This window comes from Carassius carassius, chromosome 2 (assembly GCF_963082965.1).
Source record: "Carassius carassius chromosome 2, fCarCar2.1, whole genome shotgun sequence".
Classification (NCBI taxonomy): domain Eukaryota; kingdom Metazoa; phylum Chordata; class Actinopteri; order Cypriniformes; family Cyprinidae; genus Carassius; species Carassius carassius.
This window is the reverse complement of record NC_081756.1, coordinates 12,592,063-12,611,386: the sequence shown is the minus strand read 5'-3', so window position 1 is coordinate 12,611,386 and position 19,324 is coordinate 12,592,063. Positions and strand designations below refer to the sequence as shown.

General features: G+C 41.6%; 1 long non-coding RNA gene across 1 annotated transcript; it reads right to left on the bottom strand.

The window, feature by feature from the left end:
• Positions 1-1,887: 1,887 nt before the first annotated feature.
• On the bottom strand, positions 1,888-2,962 carry LOC132103141 (uncharacterized). The gene is made up of 3 exons (XR_009423344.1): positions 2,846-2,962; positions 2,583-2,684; positions 1,888-2,464 (listed from the first exon to the last, which is right to left on the bottom strand). It is a non-coding gene; the product is annotated as an uncharacterized LOC132103141 (long non-coding RNA).
• Positions 2,963-19,324: the final 16,362 nt, after the last annotated feature.

Here is a 19,324-nt window from a genome sequence, read left to right as displayed (position 1 = left end):
GCAAGGTAAGAGATTTTGATTTAAGCAGAGTATAAGAGTATAAGTTAAAGCAGACATAACACAAACAGTTTCTGCCAATCTGTTAATTCTGAGTACCTATAGAGTAGTATGCATCCTTCATATTTCCAAAGAGTCTTTAGTAAAACAGGAACAAAAACTTTATTGAATAAAATCAACTATAGCTAAAAAACTGATACAGCCACATATATTCGATCCAGAATTGGATCCGAGTCTAAAAATGAACAGCAAAAACAACAGCAGCAGCAACAACGACTACAGAAAGACATCTCTATATGGTAAGTATACTGTACTCATTTGCTTAGCGGCTGTATTTGCCTGTATTTGCCTTAGTCTGTATTTGCCTGTTTTAAATTGGGGAAGTCGTGGCCTAGTGGTTAGAGAGTTTGACTCCTAACCCTAAGGTCATGGGTTCGAGTCTCGGGCCAGCAATATCACGACTGAGGTGCCCTTGAGCAAGGCACCGAACCCCCAACTGCTTCCCAGGCACCGCAGCATAAAAGCTGCCCACTGCTCCGGGTATGTGTTCACTGCTGTGTCTGTGCACTTTGGATGGGTTAAATGCAGAGCACGAATTCTGAGTATGGGTCACCATACTTGGCTGAATGTCATGTCACTTTTTTTTTTTTTAAAGGGATACATGTGGGAAGTGCACTGCAAGGCCAACTGAGGCAGAAAACGATTGCTGCCAATAAATGGAACATATAATATTGCTGCCGTGAAAATCATTCATGTATATAACTTATGCAAAATTTAATTTAGACTTAATATAATTGCATACAATTTAAAATGAAGCATGTTGATGGGTGTGCTCTTGCTCTCACTCTGGTTGATGTGTGTGCAAGCTCTTCCTGGAGAAGTGCCCATATAAGGCATATAATGACATCAAACAGGGCCATACACAAGAAAAACAACAACAAAAACCTTTCAGAATCTTATACGAACCCTGAAGGAGTGTTTGGCACAAAAATACTCAGTCATGTGTCCAACTCATTTTTTTTTTTACTTTGGTCATGTTTAGCATGAGAATCCAACTCTTTAGCAGTGTAAACAATTTAGAATGCATGAAATAGCCTTATAGTCCCCTTTAAGTGTTTACAGAAAAATAAATAAGTGAAATGCAAACAACTGACTGCATTTTCACCTAAATGGGCAAAATATTAATTAATATAAGACAAGCATTTCCTACAAGTCACCCACATTATTGGTCCTAACTAGACACAAATGTAGGGAGATGGGGGAAACTGTATGAGGGACAATTTCAATTGAATTTGATAAGATTCTCTATTAGTCTGAGGAAAAGAAAAGAAAATTACTTTGGAGTTAAATAAAAATATTTTTGGATGTCCAATATTTTTTCTACTTCTGCCTGAATTTTCTATGCTTATGTATTCAACATAACGTGTTAGGTTAAAAGTGAACATGAATGAAAACACTCACTGGAAACTGTCATACAAAGTTTCATCACAGCTGTGATGTCAGTGGCAATTTTAACATTATGAAATGCTATAAAATCAAAAGTGTATGACGAAATAGAGAATTCAATCTGTAAAATGAAATGTGTAATGAACATATAGTGTTAGTCATCAGTCTCATATACTGTACATATACAGTACACATGACAGACAGACAGAAAGTCTGATTTTATTATTAAAAATTACTAAAATTCGTTTAATTCAAGTTTTTTTTAGTCTCAGTTTTGTTTTGTTTTTCAGTATGAACGTTGCCTTATCTTTTCTTCTGTATAGTGAAGTACATCCAAGTAAAAATGAAATAATGTAGGGCAGAGACTTATTTATAAAGCTAGTATTGCATCACATAGCCTTTAATGTTTGATTGCAGATCTTAGTATCTTGGTAAATCTGAGCACACAGTTGTGATATTGTTTAGATCTCATCTGAAATTTGGAAGCATGTAACATTCCTTCTTGAGGAAAGACTCCATTTGCTTTCCATTAAATCTCATTATTGTCCAGAAACATCAATTGAGATCTAGAGAGCTCATTTGTGACTTTTCTTTCATAGGAGAGTGAAAGTGAAAAAAAAAGGTGGACAAGAGAGTGTTCAAGGCAAAAGAAATGAGACCGAATGATAAAGTGAGTGAAACAGCAAAAAAAAAAAAAACAAGAGAAGAAGAGAGGCCACCAGGAGGACAGAGGATAAAGGGCATGGTGCAGCTTACACCACATTAATCATGTGACAACACACACATATATAAACATACACATGCACCATGAGATTGAGCAAACCAGATTAAGTTATCTCTATTCATACACATGATGCCAATCAAATAGCTCTGGAGAAAAACACAGGTGACCTTCGATTCATGGCTGTCCAGACTGATAGAGCTGACGGTCGGCTTTGATCAATCATTTCTCTGAAAGCATGTGACGTGATTTGAGCTGCAAAAGTGCCAGTGGCACTTGCTAATTTTCTGCTCCTCCTGTCTGTGCAAAGAACAACACAACAATGGTAAAAGACTATAACACTAAGGGCATCTGCTTCACATAGCACATACACTGTGTATTCAGCAGCTCAGATCTGTTAATTACTAACAAACATTACCATGAGTATGACATCTAAAAGCCTCGATATCCAAGACATCGACTCAGAGCTGAACTCTGAAGGACTAAGACATTTGCAAGTGAGTGCGTAATGGTCTTCCTCCTCAAAATGAAAATAGAAAAAGGCATTTATTTGCTTAAAACCAAACCTCAAGCACCTGGATCCAGCTTTAACATTAGTCATTTATAACACTGTCTGCTTTACACAGGGCATTCACTCTCGCACTCAATACATGGTAAAGCGCAGGGACAATCAAATCCTACCTCGGAGGCCTGCCGTGCCTTAAGTTTTTAGGTGCAGCGCTGTATTGAATTTACTAGTGCAGCAATCGATTCACTTCAAGTGCTGCCGTCGGCCCAGGCCACAGGAGTGCAGGCTATTATTGCTGCAGCTGGCAGGCCATTAACGGTACTGCAACAACAAACACCTCATAATAACCATGCTCTTCTATAAAGATTCTATTCACAAGTTCTTAAAGGGATAGTTCACCCAAAAATGAAAATTATGTCATTAATAACTCACCCTCATGTCGTTCCAAACCAGTAAGTCCTCCGTTTATCTCCGGAACACAGTTTAAGATATTTTAGATTTAGTCCGAGAGCTCTCAGTCCCTCCATTGAAACTGTGTGTATGGTATACTGTCCATGTCCAGAAAGGTAAGAAAAACATCATCAAAGTAGTCCATGTGACATCAGAGGGTTAGTTAGAATTTTTTGAAGCATCGAAAATACATTTTAGTCCAAAAATAGCAAAAACTATGACTTTATTCAGCATTGTCTTCTCTTCCGTGTCTGTTGTAAGACAGTTCAAAACAAAGCAGTTTGTCATATCCGGTTCGCGAACGAATCATTCGATGTAACAGGATCTTTTTGAACCAGTTCACCAAATCAAACTGAATCGCTTTAAACGGTTCTCGTCTCCAATACGCATTAATCCACAAATGACTTAAGCTGTTAACTTTTTTAATGTGGCTGACACTCCCTCTGAGTTCAAACAAACCAATATCCCGGAGTAATTCATTTACTCAAACAGTACACTGACTGAACTGCTGTGAAGAGAGAGATGAACACCGACTCTATTGGGATAATGACTCGTTCACGAGTCAAGAACCGGTTGCTTCAGTTTTCGGATCACCAGTAGTTCTTTCTGACAGTTCGATTCAATAAACCGGTTGAAGAAAACGGTTCACCGGTTCTTTTGCGCTCAACATAAAGGCGTCATTGGCGATGACTGCAAGCCTTTGGCTTACCTGGGCTCATAACATTAGCATAGAATCAGTTCAGAATCAATCACCAAAAGAATCAGTTCGGTTCAGACGCTCTGTGTGTCAGTCTGCTTCACACTGAATCACACATGCGCAGTATCATCAGTTCATCGGTTCTCAAATCGGACACGTCTGACAGAAACGGTTCTTGACTCGTGAACGAGTCATTATCCCAATAGAGTCACTGTTCATCTCTCTCTTCTACTTTGATGATGTTTTTCTTACCTTTCTGGACATGGACACACTGTAAACCCTAATGCTGTAAGTAATTAATTGAACTGAGTTGTATTAACTTAAATAATTTCAATTTATTTATATTAATTAACTTTTATGAGTATTTAGAACTTTTTTCTTATCTATGAGTTTATTAATGTTCAAATCTTGGCGTGAGGAAGCTCCTCAGCCTGCGCTGTAGCTTGTTGGTCAATAATATAAACTTTTAACCTTAGTTTAGTGTTGGGAGCTGTTACTGAACAGAAAACGTTTGCTCTGTGACGACAGAACATTGTTAGCGGAAGCCCATCTGTGAATGAGTTTCTGAATCTCTGGCCTGCACAGCGTGCAACATCTGAGGTAAGAAAAAAAAATTGCTTCTAGTGTTTATTATATATCTTCTGATGTGGGTCGGTTTCATAAACTTGTCTTTTGTCTGATTTAGCTGTTTGCAGAGTACCAACGTGTTACAAATGAGAATTTGCCCAACAAATTCTATGCACAACTGGGCTGCCTCCTACCACGTTTGATGACAATTTTAACGCAAAAAGCATCCAAGACGGGCAAGACAGCAGATACCTTAGCTAATCTTTTGAAAGTTCATGATGAGCTGGTATGGTTGGTGTCATATGTTAAAGTATTCTTTAAAATATAATTAGATTTTTCTTTATTTCAGATATTTAGATGTTGTTTTTTTCTTGTTGTTTTTCACCACTAGTCACCACTAGTTGATGAATCATATAATATTGGCTCAGTCATATTGATAATGTTGTAACATGAATATAACATGTCTCTGAATTATATTTTTTAGATTGATAATCCTGAGATACTGACTGAGGATGCTCCAGTGGCCCTGCTTACAGTTGTGCATGAAAATGCTGCTGCTCCAATCCATTACGATCCAGTGAGGGTCTCAGTTGTCCTGGAGAATGAAGTGGTCACCACCCATAGCCAACTTCCAGAGGCCTTTCTTGTCTTGTTTGGATTCATGTATGCTCTTCACTTAAAATATCCTAAAGGACTTGCCAAAACAAACTTTTGAATTTGTGCAAAAGGTTTTACTCGGCATGGATGACGGAAAACTGTCTCCTAGTGTGCAAACATTGAAGAATGAGTTGATGTAGAGCAATTTTTTTTCTCTTCTTTTTTTCTGAAGGCTGGCATTGGGGCATAACTTAAAAAAAACATGTATGTACCTGTAATGATAAAAACCTTCGTACCCTCGAGACTGCGCTCTACCCCCCCCCCCCCCTCCCTCCGGGGGGGGATCGCTCACGGGGACCTGCGGGAACCTGGGGGTAGGACAGACGAGGCGAGAGAAACGGAGATGGAAGGAGGAGCAACACAGATCAGAGAGGGGAGAGAGGAAAAAGAAAAATAAATTCCGGTTCCCAGACGCACTGCTGCTCGGCCCTCCACCGGCTGGGCGATCTCCTCCGCGGTGCCTGGCGGTGGCACTGGACGGCCCTCGGCGGACGGCACGACACTCCTCCGCCGCCCAGTGGACGGCGACGACTCCTCCGGTTTTGGGCAGCTGGCAGGAGTCCCCCGTTCCCTGCTCCTCCGGATTCCTTCACGGAGGCAGCAGGCTCCAGCCCCCTGGCGAACGCCGCCGACTCCTCCGCTTCCTCACGGATGGCAGCCGTCCCTCCATATCGTGGGCGGTCGGCAGCGAGCTCGCCCGTCCCCGGCAACTTGCTCCAGTCCACCGCCTCGAGCGTCCATGGCGGCATCCTCCTTGCCTGCTCTGTGGCACCGCGGATTCACCACAGCGGCAAGGGATCTTCAGCAGCGCGTCCCTCCTTCTCCCGGGTTTCGGCACCACTGTAATGAATTAAAACTTCCTATTCATCCAGAAGAAGGAGGCGGGAACCGGCGGACAATCAAATAACATTTTAATAATACAAATTAAAGACCAAACAGCACGTCAGCCCCTCACGGCGACTGACGCGCACAAAATAAAAACCAAAACACAACTAAAAGTCCAGGCCTGGTCCTCTCTCGTCCTTCACTGTCGTCGCTCCAGTTTTATATCCTTCCATCTCCTCTGTGGGACTCAAGACCGGTGGTGGGTCGCAGGTGTAGCGGATTTCCCAATCACTCCACCGGCCTCACTCGTGTTCCCACATCCCTCGGCCCCGCCCCACTCGTCACAGTACCTTTAATCGGTAAGGGTTAAAAAAAAAAAAAGTTAAAAACGTCCAATTCTTTCATTTACTTGCTCGTCACTTACTCCAAGCCTGTTTGAATTTCTGGCTTCTGTTGAAAAATTATTTTGAGGGAAGCTGAAAACCCGTAACCACTGACTTTCATAGTAGGAAAAAAAATATTTGAAGTCAGTTGTAACCCTTCACTCAATTTGGTACAGACGCAATGTCTGAGTATGGACCAGTCGATTCAGAAGACTAAATTCGCCTGTAGAGAATAAGGATGTCACAACAATAATGAGTCACTCACACAAGGTAGAATTTTTAACTGATTGTATTATGTTTGTGTTGTGTAAAATAAACTGAATAACTGTAATGTATAAGAGAGAAAAAAAAAATACAATTTGTACTTCTCAAACAAAAAAAATAAATTCTTTATAAACCTCTTTTTACCCTATACCCTAAATGACTCAAAGGGTAAGTATAATCACGTCTTTTAAACACTGTTTATGTAAATTAATACATTAACCTTTTGTTGGTTACCTTTTAGGTTTCACTCGAATTTGATTGTTTCTTTAAAGAAGAAAAAAAATTATAATAATTAAGTGAAATTTAGTCACCACCAGTAATGCTGAATTCACCAAATGGCTGAAAATCTAAAGTTAGAATATAATCTATTAGAGTTAAATTCCTCGTTTGATACCTTGCTTCTAATGTACAAAAAGTATAGAAAAATAAAATGAAATAAAAGCAATCACATTCGATCAAGCAACACAGTTAATACAAAAAGAAGGGGGAAAAAAAACAAATAACCCCCCCCCCCCAAAAAAAACACATTAAAATACCCTTCGCAGGGATTTAACCTGTTTTCAAAATGAGTTGGTCTCACAGTCTCTCCAGTTCTATTCACAACCTTGTGAATGTGAATTTGTTACGACAATGGTATTGTTTGTTTCTTGGTCTATTCCCTTTAATTTAATCCTTCCAATTGAACGGTGAAAAAAATGTAAGTGCTGTTAGTTCAATTTCCTACCATCCATCGGCAATGAAATTGTCAGTTTCATGCAATCACAACTCTGTTAGGTCCGTGCGGCTCGCCAGTCCCGACTCCCTCCGCGAACACGAGTCAGAACGAAATCCAGGAATCCAGGAACTCCAGTCCAGAAGGCATCGCTTTCAATGTACCATCGACTCAGTGATTCACAAGCACTCCGACAGGATGGTGAAGAAACAAGATCAGGAAAAATAAAAGAGAAAAAAAAAGAAAACAGGAAAAAAAAAACCTGACCTTGAATACAAGGTCACAAAGAAATCCTTGTTAGTATTTTCTCCATAACATACATGCATCACATCATTTACCATCGTTGAACACAACATACAAAATGGCGATCACGTTTTACATGCAACGTGCAAGCATTCGTTCACCAATTGCGGTCATAAAGAAAAATACATTACTAATAAGAGAACTTAAACAGTTTTTTTCATTTAAACTTCATCACTTATATGAGCATTTCAACGACATTTCACATTTTATTACATGAAATAAAAGTGTAAGTTAACTCACCAAGACCCGATGAACTTGAACATATAATCCTTTTAGGTCTTAAAAACTCTTGTACAACTCATTCCTTTGCTCAACTCTTCTCGTAAAAATAAATTCTAATTATAGATCTTTTTTTTTTTTTTTCTGATCGTTGCCGAGTTTCCTGAAACAACTATTTGATATGTGAGCGCGCAAAGCTGCTTCTCTGCAACTGCGTCACACATTATGAATCGACACGACAATCACTTCTTTAGTCTTTCACATCAAACTTCACTTCTCCTCCTGCCACATCATCTCCGGATACATATAACTTCGATCTTAATCAATTTTTCTAATTATATCAAACAAATACTCAAATCATAACTGGAGAGATCCGAATCTCGCCTGCTCTCGTCTGCGCTGCCGATTAGAGAGAGCGCAATCTCCAACCGCGTGTGAAATCCGGAAACTGAAAAAAATGCGCTTTTCAACATTCTAAATTCTCATTGGTCAGTCTTCCAAAAAAAAATTATTATATTTGGCTTTTTGATTATCATGAAATTAAGTGTACCACTATAAGTGAAAACGTATAAGTGACAATAAATGTTCATTTAATATAATAAATAATAAATACTTAATATAATAAATGTTCACCTCATTTTATCACGTGTTAATGCTGTTGGTAACCTGGGTTACACCCTCCCCCTTTGATCTTATGCACGTCCTCGAGCATACATATGGCGGTGCTGTCAATACTGACAGAGGGTCACCCGGTACCATGTCACCTTTATTCCAAAACAAATCTGAATTTTCTTTGGACTGAGCAAAAGCAGTACTAAGTCCTTGTAATAAGGACTGAACCACTGAAATTAAAGGATTCCCTAAATGAGGGTAGTGAAATTTCTTTGGTGGTCGGGTCTGCCTTGCGGAACGTCTAAAACTATCAGAGTGTGGGTCTTCTTTCTCAGTCACCCCTTCGTTTAACATACTTTCTTTAGAGACAATCTCAGGTCTAGGACCATTACTCTCATCCTGAACAACCCTCAGTTCTTCAACTGGATTCAGCACTACATCCTCCAGGGACTCATTCACTAACTCAAAGTTACTACAATCCTCCTCCCCAGACACTAACACAGTGTCGTCTGCTCTACATTCTCCAGGATCAACTCCCATATTTTCAGATTCCACTCCATCACTCACAGGTAAGTTCTCATTCACTTCACACACTTGTTCGTTTACCTCACTAACCTCAAACTGTTTTTCTTTCAAGGGATCAACATTTGTCTGGCTGGTATTTGCTACATCAGCTTTAACTGTGTCTGTGATTGGGGGACTCCTCAAATGATAGGAAGAACTCTCAGGTGGGATGTAACGTGTAACCACTTCTACTAATTCTCTGGGGACAAAATAATCAGGTGACTCAATCTCAGAATTTTCCTCATCGTTTGAATTTTCTGCCTCACCAGCATTTTCCGTACCCAGCTGAACCCTTGCTCGACATCTTTGACGCACTTTGGGTAAGATTGTCTCATCTGCCTCAACACCAGGTAAGAACCCACAAGGTAAGAGCAGGTCTCGGTGCAGAGTACGGACAGGAACCTCCTTCCCTTCAGGACAAACAGTATACACAGGAACATCTTGTGCTTTCTTTAACACAATGTATACATCAGATTCCCATTTGTCTGCCAATTTCTGCTTGCCTCTCAAACGGACATTCCTAACTAAAACCCTATCTCCCACTTCCAAACTGGAAGCGACTACATTTCTGTCAAACCTCTTTTTATTCCGTTCAGCTACTTTCATGCTGTTTTCGGAAGCCAATTTGTAGCTTTCTTCTAGCCTACTCTTTAAAGAGGTTACATACTTTGAGTGGGATTGACCAGATTCGTCATTCAGGATGCCAAAAGCAATGTCCAGCGGCAAACGAGGCTGCCTTCCAAACATGAGCTCATAGGGGGAGTAGCCAGTAACATCGTTTCTGGTGCAATTGTACGCATGCACTAGCGGTTTGACATACTCTTTCCAGTGAGCTTTCTGTTTGTTCTGTAGAGTACCCAGCATCTGCAGCAAAGTTCTATTAAAATGCTCTACAGGGTTTCCCCTAGGATGGTATGGCGTCGTTCTTACTTTGCGAATGCCAGCGATCTTACACAATTCCCGGATGGTATGGGACTCAAAATCTGGCCCTTGGTCGCTATGTAGCCTCTCTGGGAAACCATAATGTACCAAAAAATGGTCCCAGAGGCACTTAGCAACTGTCTGAGCTTTCTGGTTTCGCGTAGGAATGGCGACCGCGTACTTCGTAAAGTGGTCGGTGATGACCAGAATGTCTTTAGTGTTGCTGCTGTCGGGTTCTACTGACAGGAAGTCCATACAGACCAACTCTAATGGTCTGCTGGTCTGTATGTTTACCAATGGAGCAGCCCTCTGCACAGGAGACTTTCTTCTGACACAACGCTCGCAAGTTCTGATTTTCCTTTCTACAGCATTGGCCATTCGGGGCCAATAAAACCGGGAACGAAGAAGATCAAGGGTCCTTTCCAAGCCCAGGTGGCCCATATCATCATGCAAACAGGTAAGTACCATTTCCCTGAGATCTTTCGGCAATGCTAGTTGTCTTTGTACTTTTTCTTGGTCCAGACGCTTCCGATACAACAACCCGTTTCTCATTTCAAACTTATTCCATTCCTTTAGCCACAAAACCATTTCCAATGGCTTCCCTTTCACTCTGGGTGGTTTTTCATTAGACTCTAGATATTCAATGACCTCCCTAATTTCAGGGTCCTCCCTTTGTCTACGCATCAAATCATCCTCAGACAAATCTAGGAATGGCAGGTAGGCCATGGATACACTCATCCATAAATGCCTGTGGTAATACATCTGCAGTCACAGCTAAGGATGCCCGGTGGTGCTGGCATCAGTATGCAATAGATAAGGTAGCCTGGGATCGGCATAACCCAGAATTGGAGCAGTTGTCAATTTACTCACAGTGGTTTCAAACGCTTGTTGGCATTCAACGGTCCATCTATCCCCTATCGGCTCTTTTGGGTTGAAGTAGGGACGATTTACTTGCTTACACTTAGTTCTCCTCCTAACTGGGGGATACCCGGCTGTGAGATCATTAAGGGGTCTAACGATTTTGGAAAAATCCTGTACGAATCTCCGGTAATACCCGGCAAATCCTAAAAAGGATTTCAACTCTCTAAGATTTTGTGGTCTTGGCCAGGTTTTTACGGCTTCTATTTTACTTGGGTCAGTACTCACACCATGTTGGGACACAACATGACCCAGATACCGTACAGATGTCTGAAAAAATTTGCACTTGTTGGGAGAAAGTTTTAAGCCGTACTCTTTCAATCGGTTAAGGACTTGTAGTAGACGGCGTTCATGCTCCTCAAGGGTCTCTGAGAATACAATCAGGTCATCGATGAAGACCAGAACCTCACTCCGATTCAAGCTTCCCATGCAACGTTCCATGAGGCGCTGAAAAGTACTTGGGGCATTTGTTATACCCTGGGGCATCCGATTAAACTCCCAGAACCCCAAGGGACACACAAAGGCCGTCTTTTCCTTATCCTGCTCGTCCATCTCAATTTGATAATATCCAGATTTCAGGTCGAGAACGGAGAACCATTTGGAGCCCGTAAGCACAGAAAACGCCTCTTCTAGATTTGGAAGGGCATAGGCGTCCTTAATGGTCTGCGCGTTCAGCTTCCTGAAATCGATACAGAGCCGTACAGAGTTATCTTTTTTTCTTACCACTACAATGGGAGAGGCGAAAGGAGATTCAGACTCCCTAATCACTCCAGCATCTAACAACTCCTGTAAGTGTTTCCTGACTGCACTAACATCATGAGGATGAATCGGTCTGGGCCTGTGTTTGAAAGGGGTCTCATCACTGAGCCTAATGCGATGTTTCACCTTGTCGGTATGGCCATAATCCATATCATGCAAAGCGAAAACTTCAGGCATCGCGCTCACCAAGACAGAGATTCGACTCTTCCATTCTGTCGGCAAAGGTGAGTCACCGAAATCAATGTGTATCTGCGTTTCTGGTGATTCTGCTCGGGCTTGTAAGTAATCAGTTTTCTGGGGAGCCTCTATCACTTGCTGAACAGAATACATTTCAGCTAACACTGTTTTAGAAGGAATCACAATGTCGGCATGGGTTTCATTTCTAACCAACACAGGAACATGAACAGAACGTTTGCTGGGCAGGGTGTGCAAACCACTGGCAATTACTAACCCACCTGGTAAGTTAGACAACTCGGAAGGCCCAATGACTGCTAAGCTCTCTGAAAGGCAACTATTCAGATAAACAACACCATTAAACACTGCACTTCCACCCGCAGGCACCATTTCAGCATTGTCTCCACCCAATGTTACATGCCCCAAGGTCTCTGCACATCTCTGCTTATGCCTGGCACTCAGAACCTTAAGCACAGCTCGGTACCCATTGAAAGCTGGGTTGAGCACAACATCTCCTTGAGCATGAGTATCATACAAGGTATCCAAAGAGTTTGTTCCCACTAATATCTGTTGCACTCCCACCAAGTCAGGAACCACTAATGCTAGAGTATCAATTTCGGCCTCTAACCCCAAAAATTCTTTAGGAAAGGTTAAAGTTAGTTCTACATACCCTAAATAGGGCACAGACTGCCCGTTGGCCCCCTCTACCTCCAACAAGGCATCTAACGGCTTCACCGGATGATCTGCTAAATATGCCTTGTGGAATGAGGACGGAATCGTGGTCACTTGGGACCCAGTGTCCAATAAACAAATTACCTGTATTCCATCAATGCACAACTGGGCAGTGCACTTTGTCCCAACTAATCCTTTTGGCAACCTTCCTGACATTCTGCCTTTTGAACACGTGTCAAAGGATTTCCTGCTCTTTTTAGGGCATTGAAACTTAGTGCCGTTCTCTGCATTCCCTACTGCAGAAACGGCCTGGAGTTTACCTGCTGCGATTTTACTTGGTTCTGCAAGTCCCATTGGGCTTGCTTCTCTCTCAACAAACACCGTTTCCTGGCCACTTTGGAAGGGTCTGGGTCATTTTCACAGTTGACAACCATGTGCCCATCTTCGCCGCAGCGAAAACAATACCCTGGACGAGGTCGGGGCAATCCTATTCCACTCTCATTCGACTCAACCTGTCTAGGCCACACCTTTTCAATGTTTCCACGGGACCCTAACTGGTTAGGTGTTCGATTTGTCTGTGCTTCCATTGTAACCATTTGAGCTTTTAATGCAGCTACTTGTTTCCTCAGCTCTGCAAGTTCTGAAGTACTTGAGTCAGCGTACAATGTTTTTTTAGGCACAGCTAACTCCATAGCCTGGACTTGCGCTCTCAACTCTTTTACTTCTGCTCTTAATTTCGAGAACTCTACAGCTTCCTGGCAATCATCCTGCCCCTTCTTAGAACCTGAAATTTTCTGAGTTAATGCTGTTGGTAACCTGGGTTACACAGTGGTTACAGGTTTTCAGCTTTTTCATTTTTTAGTGCTCAACAGAAGAAAATACTGAAAAAGCTTTGGAACAAGTGAAAAATGTTTAGTCTTGGGTGAACTACACTTACAACACTGAATTCATATATTACCATTTGATAGTAACTGTCCTAGACCAATTTTCTTTTTCTCTCTAAGTGTAGTTTAAACTATGCAGTCACTTACCAGAATGTTAAATGTATTTTTATTTATTCAGATATTTAATTTTGTCAACTTAAATTATTTTTCTTGAAGCTCTTGTTTAAACAAAGTTGGTCATGTTAAATTGTTAAAAAATATTTTACAAAACACATATATATATATATAATTTTTTTTTTTTTGACATAAGTCACTGGGTTTTGTGCATTACTTGTTTCTAAAAAAAATTTTTTTCCTTTACAGGTGTCACGTTGATTTGTTGTAAATATTTGTCAAATAGAACACCATAGAAAGACAGCATTTTTTTTTCTCCATTGTATTGCATATCGTTTAAAAATAAATGTCAAAAATGGTATTGTGTGTTTGCTTAATTACAGATGCATTTTCATACATGTATAGTGTTTACAGATTTAGAATTTGGTTAATTTGATTTATGAAACTCAAAAAGGAAAGTTAGTTAATAAAAAAGTCATTTGCTATCAAAATGTATGAGCTGGGTAAATTGGGTATTTTAAGTGAGAAGATTTTTTCAACAAACAACAAACTCAAAACTAGATGTTTCTGCTTACTTAAAATAAGAAATTTCATTACTTAAAAAATTTGATGTAACTGATTACCTCAAATTTTTTGAGTTTTGTCAACTTATTCGGGATTACAGTGCAGTATACCGTTCTCACAGCTTCAATGGAGGGACTGAGAGCTCTCAGACTAAATCTAAAATACCTTAAACTGTGTTCCAAAAATAAACGGAGGTCTCACGGGTTTGGAATGACATGAGGTTAAGTTATTAATGACAAAATTTTGCAAATTGGGCGAACTAACCCTTTAAACGTATAGGTGGCTGATGTTCTAGTGCAAGCGGTAAACATAGTATCTTTACTGAAATAAAACAAACAACTAGATTTTATTTTTCTTTAATTTTTCTTTTATGCCAAAAATCATTAGGATATTAAGTAAGGATCGTGTTCCATGAAGATATTTTATACATTTCCTACCGTAAATATATCAAAACCTAATTTTTTATTAGTAATATGCATTGCTAAGAACTTCATTTGGACAACTTTAAAGGTGATTTTCTCAGTATTTAGATTTTTTTGCACCCTCAAATTCCAGATATTCAAATAGTTGTATCTTGGCCAAATATTTTCCTATCATAACAAAACATACATCAAAGGCAAAGCTTATTTATTCAGCTTTCGAATGATGTATAAATCTCAATTTCGGGAAATTTACCCTTATGACTGGTTCTGTGGTCCAGGGTCACATATACTTAAGAATACACTCTAAAGCATGGAACAACAAACCTCAACCTACTATTTTGACAAATCAAATACAATATAATATCCACGACTATGCCAGTGTTGTCAATGTCATGACAATAAGTATATCTTGTTCATAGTGAAAAATTAAGACATGTTAAGAGGATGATAAAGGAATATCATGCAAAAATAAATATGCAGTCATCATTTGCACTCCATTGTGTTCTTTCTTTTGTCCATACAGTTAAAGTCTGGCAAAGTTATTTTGGATCACACTGACCAAAAATATTCTTCAAAATTGCTTTTCACATAGACAAGAATTTGCATGCTTTTTAAAGTTAAATTAATCTACTTAATTAATTTTGATTGACTGTCAAAAAATTTTATGCAAATAAAACTGTCAAACAAAGTAACCATAATTCACCATAAGGGAAAGTGGGACTAAACTAAGGTAGGCCTGTTTTCAATTTTAAATGGTAAATTGTGACAGAAGAGCTGCACTGAGATGCATTACTTGTGTTAAAGTTGATACCACTTAAGTAATATATTCAAAAATATATTAAATATATAAAAAATATACAATAATTTCAATTCAACAGTTTTCTAGCTATTGAACAAGATTTACTCCATCTACAGTTAAAATCATTGTACAATGTTGGTAAGAGCGGAACAGTGTATTCCTTGTGCTGTCTGAACACTGGCTGTATTTTGGAGGATGAGGTCAGCTACTCAAGTGAAGGATCGGAGATCTCAGCATCTGCAGGGCAAAACAAACTCTCTGCTTCTATCACAACAAATGAAGCCAACAGTCATTAAAAACCAGCAGGCCCAGAACACTAAAAATATGAAACAATCCAAGAAAACTGCAGGGTTGGGGTGAGAGCGAGAGACCTTAGGGTGTAACCCACTAAGAACATGGTGTTGTGTTTGGTTGACCGCACATTACTTCCCGCGAAATACCTCTGGAGCCCCTTGCTGTTTTTAAAAGCCACAACTGAATGGCTGTTTCCTGTAGGGAAGACATGTTTAGGAAATAAATGTTTCTTCTCTACAGAGTATCCCTCCCAATGAAACTGTAACATTCAACTTCAGCAATACAGCATTTGCTATACTGTTAACATGTTTAAAATCACAGCCACTATGAGTAATGTCATAGTTTACAGCAGAATGACATGAAGCAGACGCCATGATGAGACAGTATTGCAAAGTTTCACCACGCCTATGGAGAAACACCAACCTAAACCTAAGTGCAATAAAAATAAAAAAAAACTTCAGGGAATGATTCTGAGAGAGCTCCTTTCAAATGGTTCAATGTTCAGCCTTAGTCATTTGGCAGTAAGTTACCATCAGTTTGAAGAAGAAAGTCTGTCATCGCACTATAAAATGCTGTTCTTTTTAGCAGGAGGGCTGCAATCACGGAACAGCTTTAGCACTCTCATTTAGCAGTGGTATCGTTTCCATGGCAAAAAGGAGAGCATGAGCTCAAGAATTGTGTGGAGAAGCTGAGATGACTGGGTGGGTTAGGCAGAGCCAGTGATGGTGGAAATGACAGGGAGAAAAAGGACCATAAAGCTAAGACAGAGAGGAGGGCGGGCAGTTAATAATATAGGCTTAAAGCATGCTCTTTATTAGCTGCTATATAGAAAGGAGGACCATCTGTGTACAGCTGACTCAGACAGAAGAGCACTAGAAGAGGACAAACATTTAGCTGACTATTAAACTGAATTTGGAGTAGCCAGTGCAGCAGTGGTACTGGCAGCTATTGCTACAGCAATAGAGTCAGCAGATGCACACAGAGGCACAACAGAGGATTTTTTAAAGAAAGAAATGAATACTTATATTCAGCTAGGATGCATTAAATTGATCAAATGTGGACAAAGACTTTTACCATTTTTACAAATTCACAGTTACAATATATATATATATATATATATATATATATATATATATATATATATATATATATATATATATATTTCAAATAAATGTTCTGTTGAGCTTTATTTTCATCAAAGGATCCTTAAAAATAATGTTTCCCGCAAAATTATTAAAGAGGATGTCCAATGATATTTCATGCACTCTGACTCTGACTCTGACACTGTTAAAAGAGTTGGATTATCTTGCTAAACATGGCAAAAAAAAAAAAAAAATAATAATACTAGTTGGGCATATGACGTTTTTCTATGCCAGATAGACTCATTCAGGGTTTGTGCAAGTTTCAGAAAGTTTTTTTCGAGTATGGCCCTGCATGGCATCATTAAGGGTGGAATTCCGTGCATGGGCACTTCTCCCAGAAGAGCACACACGCACATCAACCAGAGTGAGAACAAGAGCACACCCATCAACATGCTTCATTCTGGTTAAGGAAGTCATCGGCAGCGCAAGCACAGGACTTGCTCGAGAAGGATTTGTCATTTTAGACCATGAAATCATCAATGTCACCAAAAAAGTGTGTTTTTGGTTGTGAGGGAAAGATAACCTAATTCAGCTTCCCAAAGAAGCCGGCGCTAAGGGAACAGTGGATGCAGTTTGTTTCTCCAAGGCAGCAATGGAGTTTTTGTTTGTTCCCGGCATTTCGGTAATGAAATTAATAAATAATAATAATAATAATAATAATAATAATTAAATCAAGTTCCTTTTCAGGAACTCGAGCTGCGTCTAGCGCTTTGGGGAACGTCCCTGACGAGACCGACTCTGAATATCGTGTGCAATCCGTCCATCGGAAAGGCGTGACGTCACGGGCGGGGTGACGTAGCGACCAGGAAGCTATAAAAGCACGTGCCGTGCAGCTGGCCTCAGCTTCGCGTCTGTCAGCAAGCGCTCTGTGTGTGCATGTCAAAAGTCTGTCCCGTTGGTCCTATTTATTGTTGTCTGTCCCTTAGCCATTAAAAGATCGCGCTGAGTCGGCTCTCGAGGGGGCCTACTGTCCGCATTGCGAGCGATTGCCAATGCGGACGCTTCGATCCCGGAGGGCTCTCTTCGAGGAGGGAGCCTTCACCAGCGTTCCTCGCGGTGCTGGCCCCGCTTCTGCCGAGGCAGAGCGGCTGCTGCACTCGTGGGGATCGCAGGTGGATCTGTCAGAGGGAATGGAGACGGGCCAGGCCTTATCTCCTTCCTTATCTGCCAGATCCGGCGCCCAAACCCTGGGTTCGGAAGCACGCTCGTCGGTTTCTTCCCCCCAGGGTGAGGGATCAACTCTTCACCTCTCTTCCTCCGAGGAGGTCGATGTGGAGTCGGTTGCTGGGGATTCGCCACCCCTGTCGCCCCAGTATGAGGAGCTGTTGGAGGTGGTTACGTGAGCAGTAGATAAATTAAAAATCGAATGGCCTGCTGAAAAACAAACCGAGCTGCAGAGAAGCAAACTAGACGAACGCTTTCTGCGGCCGAGGCAACCACCTCCACGTCGGAGCCTTCCATATTTTCCCGATCTCCACGATGAGTTGTCGAGATCGTGGAACCACCCTTATTCAACCCGCCTCTTCGGCCCCGATTCACTATATTATGGCAACGTGATGGGGCTGGGAGAGCGGGGTTATAGAGCGATGCCACGGGTCGAACAGACGCTCGCGGGCTATCTGTCGCCCGGTTCGGCATCGTCTCTTAAGGCTCCGACATTGCCCACTAAGCCTCTTCGAGTTACATCATCGCTAGTGGGCAGATAAAAAAAAAATGTCTATTTGACATCTATTTTGATCTATTCTAAAATGATCTGGAGATATAGAAGAACTCAGAAAGACCGCTGATCTCTCCCTCCGCGCCACTAAAGAGACCGCTCGCGCAATTGGGCGGTCTATGGCAGCCTTAGTGGCCGCGGAGAGGCATTTGTGGCTGACCCTGTCAGAGATAAAAGAAAGAGACAGGGTCTGCCTCCTGGACGCCCCGCTTCAAGCCTCGGGCCTGTTTGGCGACACAGTCAACACTGTCGTCGACAGGTTCCAGGAGGCACGCAAACAGGCGGCGGCGTTCCAGAGTATCCTCCCTCGTCGCTCTCGTGGTGCATCTGGGCGGGAGATGACCACGCCACATACCGGCTCCTCATACCGGGAAGTACAAAAACAGAGTGTCGCCGCTCGTGCTCCCCCACGTCGGGACCGAGGGCCCCAGCGACGCTCTGAGTCGGGGGCTTCTAGGGCGAAAGCCGATTTAAGATCTGTCATTGAAGCCCGGAAGTCCTCGACGAAAAGATCCTGACGCCAGGATCCAGAGGGCAGCCCCTGCTGGGGTAGAGCGCGGTCCACCTCATTATACGGTGCCCGCCTCACCTCAGTGCCCTCAGGAGGTCGGCCTGCCAACCCTGCCTGCCAGCGAGCGCTACTCCCAGTTATTTTCGCCCGTGAGCGCAGCGGAGCTGGGATGCTCGCCGCCCCTTCGGGGGCCTCTTACACCAGAGGTCAGTCTCGAGAGACTGATTCCCTTAGTAGATTATTTAGCAGCATGGAAGCTACTGCCAAATGTATCTCAGTGGGTCCTGCGTACAATAGAAAGAGGCTATTGCATTCAGTTCGGTCATCCACCACCGAAGTTCAACGGGGTTACACCGACTGTGGTCGGCCCCCGGCAGGCTCTGGTTATGGAACAAGAAGTGAATACCCTATTAAGGAAGGAGGCCATCAAGGTGGTCCCTCCTCTAGACAGGGAATCCGGATTCTACAGCCGGTATTTCATAGTTCCAAAGAAGGATGGGGGGTTGCG